The sequence below is a fragment of the Dasypus novemcinctus genome, chromosome 10, assembly GCF_030445035.2.
Source record: "Dasypus novemcinctus isolate mDasNov1 chromosome 10, mDasNov1.1.hap2, whole genome shotgun sequence".
Classification (NCBI taxonomy): domain Eukaryota; kingdom Metazoa; phylum Chordata; class Mammalia; order Cingulata; family Dasypodidae; genus Dasypus; species Dasypus novemcinctus.
In genome coordinates this window covers 124825868-124843841 of record NC_080682.1, presented here as the reverse complement: position 1 = coordinate 124843841, position 17974 = coordinate 124825868, and positions in this window count along the sequence as shown.

The following is a 17974-nucleotide window of genomic DNA, read 5'->3' as shown; positions in this document are numbered from 1 at the left end:
ATCAAAATTAGAGGAGAAGTAGGAAGGTGGTCAAGAGAAAATGGGTTTAGAAGCAGGACCCCTGCTGTGAACAGTTTTGGAGCACTGTTGTCTCCAATTTATGGCTTAGAATCTATGGTCTGGCTTTAAAAGCAAGGGCTAGAGAAAACAGAGAAGTCATGTTGGGGTGGGGGAAAGGATTGTAGAGTATCCTTTAAGTCTCAGGTCAGAATAATCCTCATAGGGGGATTAAATGAGATAGCAACATGTTAGCTACTGAGGCTGACATACGTCAACTATTCAGTAAATGTCAGTATCATTACCATAGAGGAGAGGGCCCCATGAGCTAGGGACAACACAGTAAGCCAGCCACCTCCAGGAAAGAGGGTTCTATGACCTGATACCATCTCCTTTACCTTAACCTTACGATAGTAATAGCTTTGAGCTAGGAAATAGAGAAAAGGTGGGCTGTAGTGCCTCAGGTAATTAGTGGAATGAATGCAAACAGAAGTTTTATTTGATCTTTAAATGCCCATCATCTTTCAAATATCTCCCCTTCTCACTAATCTCCCTTGGGTATGTGTACAGTATTTTAAGTGTCAAGAGTTTCAATGACTCATATTGTAGAAAGAAACATGGGGTTTGATTTGGATTTAATTACTTTCTGAAATACGTATCTGGTCAGAGGCACACATCAAACTCCTGTTTATCCAGCCTGGTCAGGAAATACAGTGTTCTGGCTGACTGACTATTTAGGTTAATAGGTCATTATAATCCATGCTTACCACATGTGTACTAAATATAAAGTGAAAATAATAATCTCTTTGAGCATTTAGAAGGCAAATGAAGATTTCCCTTTGTCCTCATTAAGAATGGCACTGATTCCTTACTTTACTTAGCTCTTTTCCAAACTTTTACTGTCAATTGATTTCTTTCCTGTAATTTCAAATTCTAAGCTTTACCAGAAAGTCTCCATTTCTACATGCAAACATGTATATACTCTGCTTTAAACTGTGGCTGCTTAGCAGTACTGGAGAAAATAAATCTAGGCAGGCAAATAGCTTTCAGTGTATATTTACAGTATCCAGTCAGGGATGGCCCACAATATTACCAATTATTTTATTTTGCATTTACTTGTGTATTTATGTAGGCATCTCTTAGTTTGTTTCACAGAAGCAGCAGCTTCTCCTATTCTCTCAACAGGTATTTCACGTGTTCAACATTATTCCCACGTCCTCTGCAGCCTCCTGCATCATCTGCAACGGGCGGCAGGCCTTGCTTTATTTTCATAGAGGAAGCAGAGTTTTCTAACATGAACATGCTTATCCTCCTAAACCCACCTCACGTTTACCTGTGACTGTTCTTAGCCCTGCCAGGTGCTCTCAGAGGGAAGGCTATTCCTCCTCCCACCTACTCACGGAAATCATTTTCAGGCTTGTCTAGTCTCAATCAGCAAGTCAGCCCTTTACAAATTTAGCGCCAAAATACCCCAGGCATTCTTCACTAAAATTTGTTCAAACAGATTAACACCTCAATTCTTTAGGTTAGCTTTGTGAAGTTGGAATAATAAGTAACTCTACTAACCATCTTGATTTGCTTGCGCTTCCGTTTTACTCAGGGGATTACAAAAAGGAAACAGAGGCTAATTGAAACAAGCTAACAGAGCAACGATCCCTTGTGGTGCTTGTAAAGACCCCTGCCCCTGCCCGGAAACAAAAACTGCAACAGAGAAAGCAGGCTGACACCAGCAGTCTGCTGATCTTCAACAGATGGCCACAATCTTACACCAACTTCCTTCTTGCTAATTAAGGAACTGGGACTCAGGACACGCTGCCCTGCAACTTGCCCAGCCTCCTAACTCCTGTAGCGCCTCTCCCTCACCCCTCCCCATGGCCCCCCTCCTTCCCTGGTTCTCAAGCAGCCATCGAATTTCTCCCCCAGGTCAGCCTTGTAAGCAGAAACTTCCTTAGGCCCTGCTACTTTAGCTCAATAAACTAGCTCTACACCTCCTAAATCTGTTTAATCTGTTTCCAACTTCCGTTTGTCCTGTCCCTACGTAATAAACAGAAAAGGATGAAAGTTCACGTCTTTTCCCTATGCACCTAAAGCCTTAAAATGACATAAGCCCATAAGGTAATGTTTATTGTGTATAGCTAAATTGTTATCATACTCAAACTAGTAAATTAATTTACTTTGGAGCTGTGCATAGTTGAATATAAAAATATATTAACATATCTATGTATTTGTAAGAGGAATTATTATCTATCTTTGAAAGAGGATAGAAGATGTTAAGTATGTATCCTGAAAAAAAAAAAGCAACTTTCTCTGGGTTACATTATTTACAATTACTTTTCTATCTTCCCGGTTCTTTCCACATTGGCAAATTGACGTCTCTAATTTATAGGTTTCTTAGACTTCTGTTAAAAGTGCTTTTCTTAAAAGAAATATATCTTTCTGAATAATTTTAGTCCATTTTCATCATTCACAAAAGACTTCATATACAACTGAATAATACTTTCTTCACATAAATATTTCTTACTTCATACAAAATTATACAAAATTAAATCCATAAATTATATGTTTTTCTGCTCATATCAAATAGCAGTAACTACTCCTCTTTTACTAAATACTCATTTAAGCCTAATCATAAGTATATAGGAAAATAGAAAATGTTATGGTATTTGGGGGGAAATTTCTTTGACTTTCCGAAGTATTATTCATCCCAGTAAAACCAGTAAATCTAATTTTGATATTTCAGTGATGAAAAATTCCTGGAAAGCCTCCTTTTAAAGAAGTATGACTCACACTTTATGAAAATATTGATATAGTCCAGTAAATGAGTTCTGTTGCAGAGATGCATAAATATTAAAATATTATAGCACCAAGATTAATTACATTAACATTTTGAAAAATTTATTGAGATTTCTTAGTTCCACGGCTAATCTGACCTGTTTAGGTAGGGGGAAATGTATTGGCCATTATGAGTGAGAAATTCCTTTCGTCCTTATAGGACAAAAACTTTGCCTCATTCACACTTTGTTTTAGCTTTTATTTCTTCTTTTTTTTTATTGTCTCATTCTAAACTGTGAAGTCCTGTTCAGATTTTCATGAACAGCTTCTGGCTGTTCCAGGTATTCAGAAGAGCATGCATGCTATATGATCCCTATATCCACACCCTGGGGGCTCACCCAGGAACACTGTCCTCAGTGGGCTCCATTTTCTTTAGCTTTTCAAATTAATGTGGTGAAGATTTTTCAGTTCTTAAAGGGAAATACTGTAGTAAACACTGATTCATTTGAAGTCTCAAACGCTTACAAATAGATAAGACTTTGTGCTCTGAAAACAGATTCCTAAATTAATGTCATTTGGGTTGTTTGTTCTGGAAGGGGTGTTGAGAAAAGCCACTCAAATGCCTTTGCAGGACTGAGTGTTGACTATTGGCGTCCCGTGTTTGAGCCCTTTGCTGGGAAAGCCACCCCTACCCAAGGACTAATCAGTGTGGAGATGTACAAAGGCCCAGCTCCTTGCCTTGAGGAACAACAGCTTGGCCATCACTTCCCAGGCCCCCGGGGCATCAGGTGAGCCCACTCCTACAAACGCAAGGAGTTCAGCTTCTCCTTCTGCCCAATCCTACTTCCTCACTTCCTTGAAAGATTATTACAGAGATAACTCTCCAATAAACCTGTTGCACGGAAATCTCAGAGACTGTTTCTCTGGGTACCCTACTTGTGACATTTGGTGCTCAAAATGGTTGTAGGAAGCAGAATCTAAAATGACATTTTTGAGCTGGATGGAAATTACATAAAAAGAAAATCAAATAAATCAAAAATTTAAAAATCAATATCAATCAAATGAAAAGAAAAAAAAAATCTAGACCACTAAATTCCTAATATAACCTGGCCAGGGAAATGCTTGGCTAGAGTGGAAAAGAACTGTATCCTGATGGAGCTGCATGATCTTGGTAATATGTAAGCCAAGAAGCAAGAGACTCTGTCGATGAGAATGATTAAGCATGGCACTGATCAAATGGCTAGATTCTATGATATCAGAACATGGGAAAATGGGTAAAAAGATTAAAGAAGATAAAGGTTATGGGGGCTCTCTACTGTGATACATAATTTAATGTTCTGGGAAAGAGCTTGAAAGGTAGTGCTAACATATACCTGGGAAGGTCAGAACCACAGAGAAAGCAAAGACTCACACCAAGTGAACTATTAATTCCAGAACTTCCGAGCACATATAACTGCCATGCTTCGACCACAAGAGGTAGTCAAAAGACTTAGAGTTGAGCACACCTTATAGGGTTGGAAAACTCAACAAATGTTTAGGGTCCTTGGAAAGATCCAGAAGACACTCTGTTAACCAAAGTGATAAAGAGTACATTTGTAAGAGAGGCACAAGTGTTCTTCTCTGTGAAACTAATTGGCAATTGTTCTCCAAGACCCAGGCTAATGAGAGGAGATGTTATAGGACTGGCCTTCTTGATAGCAGTAGTGATCACAGAATTTCAGAATAATGAAGTCCAGGTGGTATTGCTTAACTGACAGAAGCAAGGTGAGTTCATGAATAAAAATAATCAAAACAAATGGCAACATCAGAGTAGCAGCCAGGGTCAAACTGGCAGAAAACTGTGGGAATACCTTATAGAAAGGGGCAAGTTCCTTGGAGTCCTCAGCAAGACATGTACTCCATGGCTGAGGCTCATGGTGCTGATAAGATTCAGTGAATGTTTTAGGGGTCCAGTAGTCTGGGACATTCCATTATACCCTATTCAAAATAAAGCAAAATGCCTAGTAGACCTCCTCATGTTCTAGAGGACCATTTGCCTCACTTAGGAAATCTTGTCCAAATCCACTTACTGAATGACATGAAAGGCTGCCTAGTTTGCATATGTAATTATATACAATCAGAAAACAGCTAGTGAAATTGACAGTACTCTACTAGACATGGTGTGTCTGGCCACTGTACATCAAGAAGCCATGCAGCTAGATAGGCTAAAATGTAAATCATAATGTAAAACATAAGATAACTAAAAAATTTAGAAAATTGTATAGTCTAAAATATAAACCACAATGTAAACCCAAATGTTACCTTATTTGAAAACTCTTGTCTCAATATCTATACATCAGTTTCAGTAAATATAATATGAATGAATATGTTAAAAGATTATTGCTGTAGAAGTGAAAAGGGTTTTATGTTGGATATGTGGGAGTACTGTATATTGTATATATGAATTACTGTGATCTAAAACTTTCATGAAGATAAACTTAATAATTAGGAAAAAAAAAGAGAAAAAGATAGGACATAGACACTGAGAAAAAGATGGAAGTAGTTTCCTTGCCAATTTGCATACAGGGCAATACTTACTGTAGTGATGGAAGGCAAAACATCAAAAACAAAACTTTTGCATTTTTAAATTTTTTGATACCCCAATTTATTTTTACCTTAATTTTTCTAAATTAATATGTATTCTATATCTAACCTTTAAACTCATCACTATATTCCATTTTACTATTAATGGAACCTGGCAATATATTGGGCTTCACTTTTGAAGAAGTTTTGGATCACAGAGAGGTTCAACAATGGCAGGGGAGGAATACTGGTGTGGGATGTTATTGACAGGGGACACATGGTTGGTAGGGAGTTATCCAGGGTATATATCCAGGGAACATAAAAATGTTTGGATATTTTCAGACTGGTTACAATTAAAAACAACTGAGGGAGCACTGAGTTCCTAGCCAGGGGAGCTCTATCACAGTCTCTAAAGGAACAGCAACAATACCCCAAGTGCAAGGGCTAAGACCAATGAGGTAGGATGGTCCAACAATGAGCCCTTGATATTAATGACTATGCTTGTAAGCCTGTGCACCTGAAATAAGAACAAGGCCTAGAGCTGCAGGGTGCCTAGGAATTACCTCCTGAGAGCCTCCATGTTGCTCAAATGTGGCCAGTCTCAAAGCCAAACTCAGCATGTAAATGTGTTGCCTTCCCCCCAGTGTTGGACATGACTCCCAGGGATAAGCCTCCCTGGAGCCGAGGGATTACTACCAAGTGCCAGCTGATGATGTAACTGGAAAATGACCTTGAATAAAAGGGTCAACTCAGACCAGCAGAATATCTCAGTCTACATATAATACCAGGAGTTAAAAATGCTTTCTGACCTGAATAAAAGGAGGACATGGAAAGGACAAATGAGTTTATATGACTATCAGTCTCCAAAAAGAGCCAGGAGGTTATCAGAGGGGTTGCCCTTATGTACACCTGAGCAGAGTCCCAGAGACAGATAAAGTAGATACAACTCCAGGTATTGGTTCTGCTGAGAACTACAGAGGCCCACAGGTTCTATGGTAATGGCAGATGGAGTTCAGTGCCATGTCAGTTGGCCCTACTTTGGAGTTTGTGTTTCTGTGCGATGGAGCTGGACTTAGATATGATCTTTGTTCACAAGCCTCTCCTTTTACTTTTATTGGAACTGTAGTTGGTGCAGGGGTTTAGTGTATACCCAGGGAACCTGAATCTCTGGACTGGCCATGTGATAACCAGCCCCATTGCCTCAACAAACTTGCAACTCGTACACTCTGGTTTATTGGACTTACCCCACTCATCTAACAAGGAGGTGAAGAAGGTCAACCACCACACCAGGGAGCCAAGACTGCCTGCAACTGAAAGCAGGAGAATTGCATCCAGCACCCATGTGGAATCTAAGCCCCCTCTTGATATAGATGTGGAGTGGACACAACCATTCTAAGGTCCACAGGATGGAGGAATAGAGTATGGATTAGAGTGGACTTACTGATATTCTATTCATGAACTACTGTGATTAGTAATCGAAGAAAATGTGGCATTGGTGTGGAGAAAGTGGCCATGGTGGCTGCTGGGGGTAGGGAGTGGGAGGAAGAGATGAGATGTGGGGGCGTTTTCAGGACTTGGAGTTGTCCTGGGTGGTACTGCAGGGACAGTTACCAGACACTGTATGTCCTCCCATGGCCCACTGGGTGGAAGGTGGGAGAGTGTGGGCTATGATGTGGACCATTGACCATGAGGTGCAGCGGTGCTCAGAAATGTATTCACCAAATGCAATGAATGTCTCATGATGATGGAGGAGATTGTTGTTATGGGGGGAGGAGTGGGGTGAGGAGGGTGGGAGGTGTATGGGGACCTCATATTTTTTAATGTAATATTAAAAAAATAAATAAAGACAAAAAAAGTGGGGGGGGGGGCAAATGGTAAAGACAAATGAATTTATATGGCCAAGAGACTTCAAAATGAGTTGAGAAGTTGTCAGAGAGGTAATGCTTATGCAGGTCTCAGCAGAATCTCATAGACAGTCAAAGTAAATATTACCCTAAATCGTGGGGCTCCTGAGGTATACACAGACACCCAGGCCCTACCGTCATGGCAGATAGCTCCAGAGTTTGGTGCCTTGCCAGTGGGCCCTACTTTGGGGTTTGTGCTCCTGAGTGTGACAGAGATGGACTCAGATGTGACTTCTCTACACATGTCTCTTCTGTCCCTTTTATTGAACCTATAGTTGTCACTGGTGCTGGTATGTATATTTCCAAAAGACTTGAATCTCTGGGCTGTCCATGAGCCACCTGGACCCTGAGCCTCAGTGGAGTTGCAACATCTACTCTCCAGTTCATTGGACTCACCCAGGACAGTTAACAAGGAGGTAAGGATGTACAACCATCACACCAAGGAACCGAGAGCATCTACAACTGCAAGCAAGAGAGTCCCATACATCAGCCATGTGGGATTGAAGCCCCTTCTCAATTAGAGGTAGAGTGGGCATCACCATCCCAGAGTCCTCAGGATTAGGGAATAAAATATGGACTAGAGTGGACTTACTGATATTCTAGTATAGACTTATTGTGATTCTAGCAATGGAAGAAATTATATCATTGATGTGGAGACAGTTACCACTAGAGTTGCTGAAGGAAGGGCGAGGGGAAAAGAGGTATAATATGGGGGCATTTTCAGGACTTGGAATTGTCCTGAATGACATTGTAAAGACAGATACAGGATATTATATATCCAGCCATAATCTACAGAATAGAGAGGGAGAGAGTGTAAACTACAGTGTAAACCATAACCCATGCTGTGTGGCAATGCTCCAAATGTGTTCATCAATTTCAATGAATATACCACATTAAGGAAAGAAGTTGTGAATGTGGGAAAAGTGGGAGATATGAACAGTGGGACATATGGGAATCCTGTATATTTTTTAATGCAATATTTTATATAACCTATGTATCTTTTAAAAATAAATAAAACATATATTTAAAAATATATATATGGGGTTATTTCCCAGCTAACATCATAAGGAAAATAATAAGAATTCTAAAATGGAGACAAAAAAATCATAGCTATTGATATGTACCTGTGTAATTGCTGGGATTTGAGACCTCTCCCCACAGTCAATTTTATTCCCTACAGAATGACCATGGTTGTTTGAGATAGTTGCTCACAAACAATCTTTTTTCAGGCATCTACCTTCTTTGTTAATGTAGTCACTTCCAGAGCCCATCTACTGTTTGTTCATGTTGATGTTTCTCTATTGTCTTCTCTTATGGTTGACATAAACAATGCCCTTTTGCTTCACCATGATGCCTATCTCAGTATCTTTGTAGCTGATAATGCCACCTCCTAGGATGATGTGTATAATGCCATGCTGGTCCATAGCAATTTGAACTTCCCTGCCACCTGTGCATGAATACGGAGTCACTACCCACCACTGAAGCACCTATCACCACTGCCTCGACTTTACCCTGTTCCTTTGGGTGGATGTCAGTTGCTAGAAGTGAGTACCAGAATTCTACTTTATAGAGGTATTTTCTATCCTTCGAAGATGAGATATTGCTTGGAAAACTTTTCTATCATAGCTCAATGCTTCTTACTGTTTGTCTATACAGAGGGGAAGCCTGGAAAATAAAAACTACCTGCTCGTTGGATGTCATTGACAGCCACAGTAAACAGTGCCTCAAATGAGGGGCTCCTTAGGGCTCTGGAGACATCTAGACACTATAGGCAGGGCAGACAGCTCAGGAATTTTGGCGCCCTGTCAGTGGGCCTTACCTTGCAATATATGTTCCCCAATGTAATAGAGTTAGCCTCATTTGTAATTTCCCTACACATGGGTCTTCTGCCCATTTTATTTGAACATATAATTAGCACTATACTCATTAAATATATGTCCCAGAGACTTCACTCTTCTGGCTGTTCCTGTGCTAGTTGAACCCTGAATCTCAACAGTGTTGCAACACCTCCTCTCTAGTTCTGACTCACCCAGGACAACTAACAAAAGGATGATGATGGACAACACCATCCCCAAAAAGAGTATCTACAACTGTGAGCAAGACATTTCTGTCCATCTGCCCCATGCAATCTAAGTTCCCTCTCAATCAGAAAGAAAGTAGGCATCACCATCCCCAAATCCTCAAGACTGAGGAATGAACAAACTTAAGGGGGAATGCAGCTACGAACTAAAGTAGACTTATTATATTCTAACAATGGAAGGAATTGTATCACTGATATAAAGGCAATGGCCACCAGAGGTTCTGAGAGGAGGGAGAAGGAAGAATGTAACTTGGGGCATTACTGGGACATTGGAATTATCCTGCATGACATTGCAATGACAGATACAGGCCATTATACATTTTGTCAAAACCTATAAAATTGTGCTGTGCAAAGTGAAAATTTTCAATGTAAACTGTAATCATGGTGAGCAGCTATGCTTCAATATGTAACAAATGTACCGAAGTAATGAAGGATGTTGTTTATGGGGTAAAGTGTGAGGGGAGACAGTAGGGTATATGGAAATCCCCTATATTTTGATGTAACATTTATGTAATCTAAATCTTCTTTTAAAAAAAAACCAGCCTGCTCTTTGATGGAGGGGTTACATATTCCCTTATATCTTACTTTTTAAATGTCATATCAACAATTTGTTATATAGAGAGTGTGCACAGCCAGGTAGTTTCTGATTTGAATTCCCTGTTGCAAATATATTTAATGGCCTATTTAGTATAAAATAATCATATATTTAGCCATAGATCCATTCATTTCATGATGATTCTTTGAATATTTTCACTATATAGAAATGACAAAGTCTAGAATCAAGTCTTGGCCATGCTATTTATTTGATTTATGATCTTTAATAAGTTAATTTACTCAATTTCCTTATTTTTGAAGTAATGATAAAACCTAATTTTGTGGCCTTTATGTGAGATCATGTATATGGTAATATTTTGTGAGGTTCTATACAAATAGTTCGTATTAACATTACTGATTGTTGAGTGGATATCAGTTGAGACCTACAGTTTCTTAAGGTGCTGGATATATTACTGACTTAGGCTAAATTGCAGAAAATATGGGGAGGATCCTGACTACAGGGTTTATTGGAAAAAAGTGATCATGCCTCAGCCAGCACAAAGGGCTGATTTTGATGAGATTAACAAGTCTTTCTAGGAACAAAGTTCCATAGCTATATAAATTTGCTTACCTTCCTTAAAAACAGTCTGGGGCAGCAAATTCTTATAAATAAATAATTTGATTAATAATGGATAAGGACTGTGATGTTGTCAATAAAATCAGATAATACTCACTTCTTAAAAACTATTTTTAAACTGTTGCCATGCTTCCCAATTTAAGAGCAAGCTGTGGGGCAAGTGTTTGCTGCGTTCACAAAAGGCAGACTGGCCAAAGCCGAAGAGCCCAAGTGGTTTCCCTCACAACAATCTTATCGATCAAAGCAATTCCCTCCTCCCCTCCTGTTTTCCTTCAACAAAAAGAGATTAAGCCTTAATATTTATATTTGAAAGTTAACAGAATCTAATCTGAGTTTTATTCATTGTGACAGATGGTAGGTAGAACAGATATAAAGAAAGATGCTATATCCATGCAAACTGACAAATCCTTAGCTTTGCCACAGATGTCTCAGTTGGCTGGCACATCCATGCACTGAGGTTTGAGTCATATGTATCTCTCCCCAGAAAGTTCAGGAAAAAGAACTGTCTTATGATTCATGCATAAAGACGAGCGCTTTGATGGAATTTCCCTCCACCCACGCCATTTGTCAACCCATCCTTAACAAAGTAGTCACCTATTGTGTTCTTAGGAAACTATTGACCCATTCCATGAATTATACATGCTTTCTTCCAGCATATGGCCATATCTTTTAGTTCTCATAACATAATGCCACATTTCTCTAATTCAAATAATGAAAAGGAAGAGAAAGGAAATCTTGTTTCAAAAACCATTATTAGGGACCATTCAATCCTTTGAATAGTTTGCATGGTTTAGGGATTCTCTCCCTCAGTCCCAAGTCTGATGCATCTTCAAAGTGATCAGAGCCTTCAGGCTACAATTATAATCTTTTGAGGTTACCATTTTATAATAGTGTAATCAGACCAAGCAAGTGGATGATTTTCTGACAATATACATGAAGAAGCAATGATACACTATCACTAAGAAAAGTTAGTGTCAAGAAAGAAGGTGCTTTTTTACTTATTTTTGAATGGTGCTTATGTTATATTCAAGAAACCAACATGAACTTCTATAAAATACCCATAAGACTTGTCAGAGAAACAATACTTAAAATTGCGTCAACTGAGAAGAGCTCTTAGGAAAGAAAAGGAAAATTATAGGTCAAAAATTAATATTACATGGAGAAGTCTCAGGGAACTATAAAAGATTTTATAGAGTCTGGGGAAAAGCTTTTACCATGACAATTGTCATCAAGTATTTTATGACAAAGTGACACCAAGTTGTAAACTGCTTCAGTGAAGAGACCTTGAAAACTGACCTAAGTTCTCAAACTGCCCTCTATTAGGCAGGTTACCCCGGTGTTTTCAGAGCACTCATCATGCCATTTGATTATTGCCAGATAACAAATCTCCCTATATTTTGGGTTACTTCCAGTGTGAGGAAGATTTGACCAAAGACTTTAGTTCCCATCTCTGCTCTTTAAGCAAATGCTTTGGCAAAGAGACACTCTTCTCAGGAACATTCAGCCACTTTTGTTACCCTCAGGTCAAGGACATAACTCTACCATCCACAGCCCATAGCTCTCAAAAAAATCTCCTTTCACCTATAACCCAAAACGAATGCACAAATCCTGCTGTAATCCACAACAGATGAGCCCATCCTGTCCACCCCATCCCCACGTAACCCATGATTTATGTGCTGACCCTCACGGCACAAGGCAGAAACCCTTCAAAACCCAAAGTTTAAAGCCAGCCCTGCCCTTGCCCACAACTCACGAGCACAATCGCCCGGCCCCTAATTCCAGGTGACACCCTAAAATGGTAAGATAAAAGCATCTTTATCATTCACACCACATTTTCTCCTGTGAAATTGCCTGTAGACAATATATTGCTGGTTTCTGTTGGGACAATCGATTCTTCTGTTCACCACCATTTTGTGGAAATAGTATAGTTCTAAACATAATTAAAGGTATCCTTTTAGAGAAACACAAGGATCTTATCCGTGGTTTCTTTATGTAAGACTTCACCCTGCTCCACTTCTTGCCTCCTAAAATTGTCAGGTGGCACTGCTTTACCCAACTCTCCTTTCTTCCTACTTGTGTTCCTTCATTATGTTTTTCTACTGTTTTTTTTTTTAATTCATTTTTCTATTGTCTCTTCTAATCAGGTGGCTATCTGAGAAGGCATTCATAGATTACTTACTGAGTATCATTCATATTCTGCAAGTATTTACTGATGGTTCACTGTGTACCAGATACTTTACTAGGCAGGAGAAATGACACTGAAAAGGAGAGCCATAGCTCTTGCTGCTAACGACTTTACTGTCTGGTGAGGAAATAAGGCATTTAGGAAGTTCAGTGTTCCTATGACGGGAACAGTGCATTTTACTTTTAATACCCTTTGCATGGAGATATCTCTTAATTTGTTTTCTCATAAATCCCAAGTTAACATTTCTACCTTTATTCTCCCCTAAGTTATATTGTCACAGTCATCCATTCATTTGTTCTCTACTCAAAGAGTTTCTTGTGGGCATGAACATTTTCAAAATGCTGAAGTTAATAGGAGTTGATACAAAAGCACTGCTTTTTTACTGCATAATCTCAACAGACTGCCTATATCTCTGGTGATTTCCTTCTCCCTGTTTTTATTCATATTTTTCTGTCTGAATCTCCCTACCTCCATCTTCCATCTTCACATGTCAAAATTACGAAAAACCTCAAAATTTTCATGTGAAATTCCTTTTCATTTGCACCCTAATACTTGCTCTAAATACTGCGTGCTCATTGGGGATTTTTTCTTCCTCTCTTGAAAACTAATATTTATCATCTGGGTCAGATATAGAATTCCTGTTACTTCACTTTTAACCAGAGTTTCCCTTTGTGTAGGCTGTAGATACGGGTATGGGCACATGTCTATCTTGTGTATCAGGCTGTAAGGCAGGTTTTGTCTCCTTTCTGTGATAGTTCAATATTTTATTTTATTTTATTTATTTTTTAATTTATTTATTTGAGAAGTTGTGAGTTTACAAACCAATCATGCATAATATACAGGATTCCCATACATCACCCCACCACCAACAACTTGCTTTGTTATGGAACATTTGTTACAAATAATGAAAAAAATATCATCAAAATATTACTGCTAACTATAGTCCATAGCTTACATTTGGTGTATTTTACCATAAACCACTCTATTGTCAGAACCATGTATTAGTAGCTAAGTATATTTGTTATAGCTCAAAAGAGAACATTCTCAGATTTTTACTTTAATATGATACATTTGGGATCATATTATTCAATATTTCATTTTAAACTTATTAGACAGTACATATTTGTCAAGTGAAAGGATAAATGACCCTTATTATGTTTTACTTTATTCCAAACCATATAGAATTCACAAATAAGAATTGACTGCCCCTGTCGATACTTTCAAATATTTGAATTATGTTAACACATACATAACAGAAAATAGCTCATTTTTGCCATTGTTAAGTGTACAATTCAGTGGTATTAATCACAGTCAGAATGTTTCATTAACATAAACAGCATACATTACCAAAATCTTATCATTACCCAAACAAAAACTCTGTTCCATTTCATAGTAACCCCTAATAAACCTCTACTCTATTTTCTGTCTCTATGAATTTGCCTCTTCTAGATATTTCATCTGAATGGAATCATACAATATGTATCCTTTTGTGTCTGGCTTATTTCCCTCAGTGTTTTGTCATCAGTGTTCATCCACATTGTAGCATATACCAAAACTTCAGTCCTTTTAACTGCTGAATAATATTCCACTGTATGTTTATACTGCATTTTGTTTCTCCTTTTATCTCTTGGTGGACACAGGGGATGTTTCCTCTCTTTGGCTATTGTGAATAATGATGCTGTGAATATTGGTGTGCAGGGATCAGTTTTGGTCCCTGTTTTCAATTATTTTCTACTTTGTAAATAACATTCATGCTAGGGAGTATAAAGCAGTAGCACATTGCGGTTTTCATTTGCATTTCCCAAGTGCGGAAAGATGTTGAGCATTTTTAATGTGCCTACTGGCCATCTACACAGCTTCTTTGGAGAAATGTCTATTCAATTCCATTGTCCACTTTTTTTTTGGATTTTTCTGTCTCATTGTTGGTGAGTTTTAAGAGTTCTTTATATATTTTAGATATTAGACCCCTATCAGATACATGATTTGCAACTATTTTTTCCTATTCTGTATGTTGTCTTTTCACTTTGCTGATAACGTCGTTTGGTACATAGTGCTTTCAATTTTTATGGAGTTCAATTTATCTACGATTTCTTTTGTTGTTGCTTTTTCCTTTGGTATCATATCTAAGAAACTATTGCCAAATCCAAGGGCATAAATATTTCTCCCTGTGTTTTAGTTCAATGTTTTTAGATTTTAGCTCTGGTACTTACATTATTGCACCATTTTGATCTAATTTTTGTTTTTAGTGTGAAGTAGGAGTCAATTTTTTTTTTTTTTTTGCATGAGGACATACAGTTTTCCAAGCCCAATTTGCTGACAAGATTATTCTTTACATTAGCCACATATAAAAGGGTTTATTTCTGGAGTCTCAATTCTATTCCATTATTCTATATGTCTATACTTCTGTCAGTTCCACACAGTTTTGATTACTGTAGCTTTCTAGTAAGTTTTAAAATCAGGAATGTGAAAGCTGCAGTTTTGTTCTTTTCAGGCTTGCTTTGACTATTCTGGACCCCTTGTAATTATATGAATTTCAGGAATTTTTTTTTTTATTTCTTCAAAAAAGGCTGCTAGAATTTTGATGAGAATTGCATTGAATCTGTAGATTGCTTTGGGGAGAACTGGCACCTTAAGACTATTAAGTCTTCTAATTCATGGACACAGGTAATCTTTCCATTTATTTAGGTTTTCTCTAATTTCTTTCAGCAGCATTTTTATAGTTTTCAGGGCACAAGATCTTCCCATAATTGGTTAATTTATTCCCAGGTATTTTATTCTTTTTGATCTTATTCTACCTGGTATTGGTTTTTAATTTCTAATTCTGATTGCTTATTTCTAATGTATGGTTCCACAAATTCTTACAGATGTATTTTGCCCTAAGAGAATTTGTCATTTGATCAAAATTGAATGTTCTCACCAGGTTTTTCTTAAGTCTTATGTTATAGATTCCAGGTAAAATAAATATTTTTACTTGTTTCATAATTTCATTGTGACTCTTTCCATTGCCCCAAATACTTTTCCAAAGAGTCTATTCTCCATTGGAAAATTTTAAATTATATTTTAATATTATGATGCATCTACCCTGTGGAATATCATGCATTTATTAATACTGATAGCTAGTAAGCCTGTGTAGCGGTACGTATGTGTTTATGATATCACACTCAAGGGAAAAATGTACAAATACCCTAATGTGCTGTTTCAACTATCTAAAGAAAATGTCTAAGGAAACTATTTAGAAGAAAATGTACTAAAATGATAGTAATAAATACGTGTAATGGTGAATTTATGTGTAGTTATTTGTCTTTTGCTTATTTTAGAATATTTCTGATGGAATATTATTTTTATAAAGGGAAAAATAAATGTTTAAATAATAGCTACACATCCTTGCTGTGAAAAGTAGACAGTTTTACGTTTCAAAATACTAAACCATTTCATAAGAAAACATAACATAAAAGCTTAAGAGAACCTGGATGACAAAATAATAGTTTCACTAACTGGCATATTTATTTACAATGTGAGGAGTTTAAATTTATAAATTCTTTCCATTTTTGAATGCTTGGACTCACTGGCTTCTGTTACTGAATGAATCCCTCAAATCCACTGTAGACATTGCCTTCTGTTTATATTATAAAGAACACTGGTCATCAGAATATTACTGTGATCTGAAATAAATATTTACCCATCTCATCAGCATCAAATTTTTAATCATCACACTGAGGCACTTATTTTGAAAACATGGCAATAGTTTTTTTCTTGACCTATGAAGCAAATTTTGAGTTGCTACTACAGTAGCCAAATGACCATATATAGCTCCCAAGGCTTCTAAGAATGTATATTAAAAGAAAACTATTATTATAAATCGTGCTGTTGTCTTAAATAAAAGTAACATGCAGCATTCATAAACTCAAATGGAACCACAATTCTGAGATATGTAAGAACAATTTATCTGGCGTTCAACCACTCCACACAAATTTACATCACACGTGTTTTGTACTAAGGGAATGGCACCACAGACGTGGAAATGAATGTCTTTCCCTATATAGTAAAAACAAAAAAAAGAAGATATGCTCTAAGAGGAGGGAATGGCATAATTGTTTATAAAAATAAAGTAGTCAGTATAACTAGTTGATAAATTATTTATTGTAGTTTTCTGTTGAGGAGACTCCAAATTCTGGCTAAAGCTCTCTTATGGTGTATTTTCTTCTCTTAAATCTAATAAGAGACATAATCAGAAATACATCAAGACCTTATAAAAATCTCTCAGTTAATCCAACCCCCTAGATTAAGCCTTATTCTTGCTCCCTATGTAATATCAGAATCTATTTGGCTTCTAAATCTTTGACTTTGGCCATTATTTAACCATTATATTTGGAAATCATTACCATGACAATTATTTGGCCATTGTTCTTAAAATTATTGGTGCTGGCCAAAAGTTAGCAATCGCACTTGGAAACTGAATTTTATTTCCCCGGGTCAGAACCACAGGGTTACCAAGCTTACAACCAGTTTTTATTGCACTCTGGTCTTTTTCTGCTCCTGATTAGTGACTTCAGTGCATCGTGATCGCCGATAACTCCAAAAGGGACTGACCCTGAGGTTTCTGTGCGCCCATAAAATTATCTTAGCAGCCATATTATTGACTGTTATGGTGTTGCATTGCTGTGGTGTTACAGCATTCGACACTTTTCTCTGATGTTTCTCCGATGTAATTTGGAAGAATGGAGCCTGGAGGAAACCAACCAAAGAATTTGAGTCTGAAACCTGAAAAAGGTAAGGCCATAGCCCATGTTAGAGGAGATGTGGGAAATTAAAATTGTATTTAAATAGGCAGAAACCTTCATGGAGGTCCATGTACACTAGGCAAATCACTGTCTTTTTTTTTTTTTTTCATTTCTCTACCCCCAGCCCTGGTTGTCTGTTCTTTTGTGTCTATTCGCTGTGCCTTCTTCCTTGTCCGCTTCTATTGTTGTCAGCGGCACTGGAATCTGTGTTTCTTTTTTTGTTGAGTCATCTTGTTGTGTCAGCTCTCTATGTGGGCGGCGTCATTCTTGGGCAGGCTGCACTTCCTTTTGCGCTGGGCGGCTCTCTTTACAGGGCGCACTTCTTGCACGTGGGGCTCCCCTATGTGGGGGGCACCCCTGCATGGCAGGGCACTCCTTGCGGGCACCAGCACTGCGCATGGGCCAGCTCCACACGGGTCAAGGAGGCCTGGGGTTTGAACTGCGGACCTCCCATGTGGTAGACAGATGTCCTAACCAGTGGGCCAAGTCTGCTATCTTGTGAACTCAGATTACAGGTTGTAT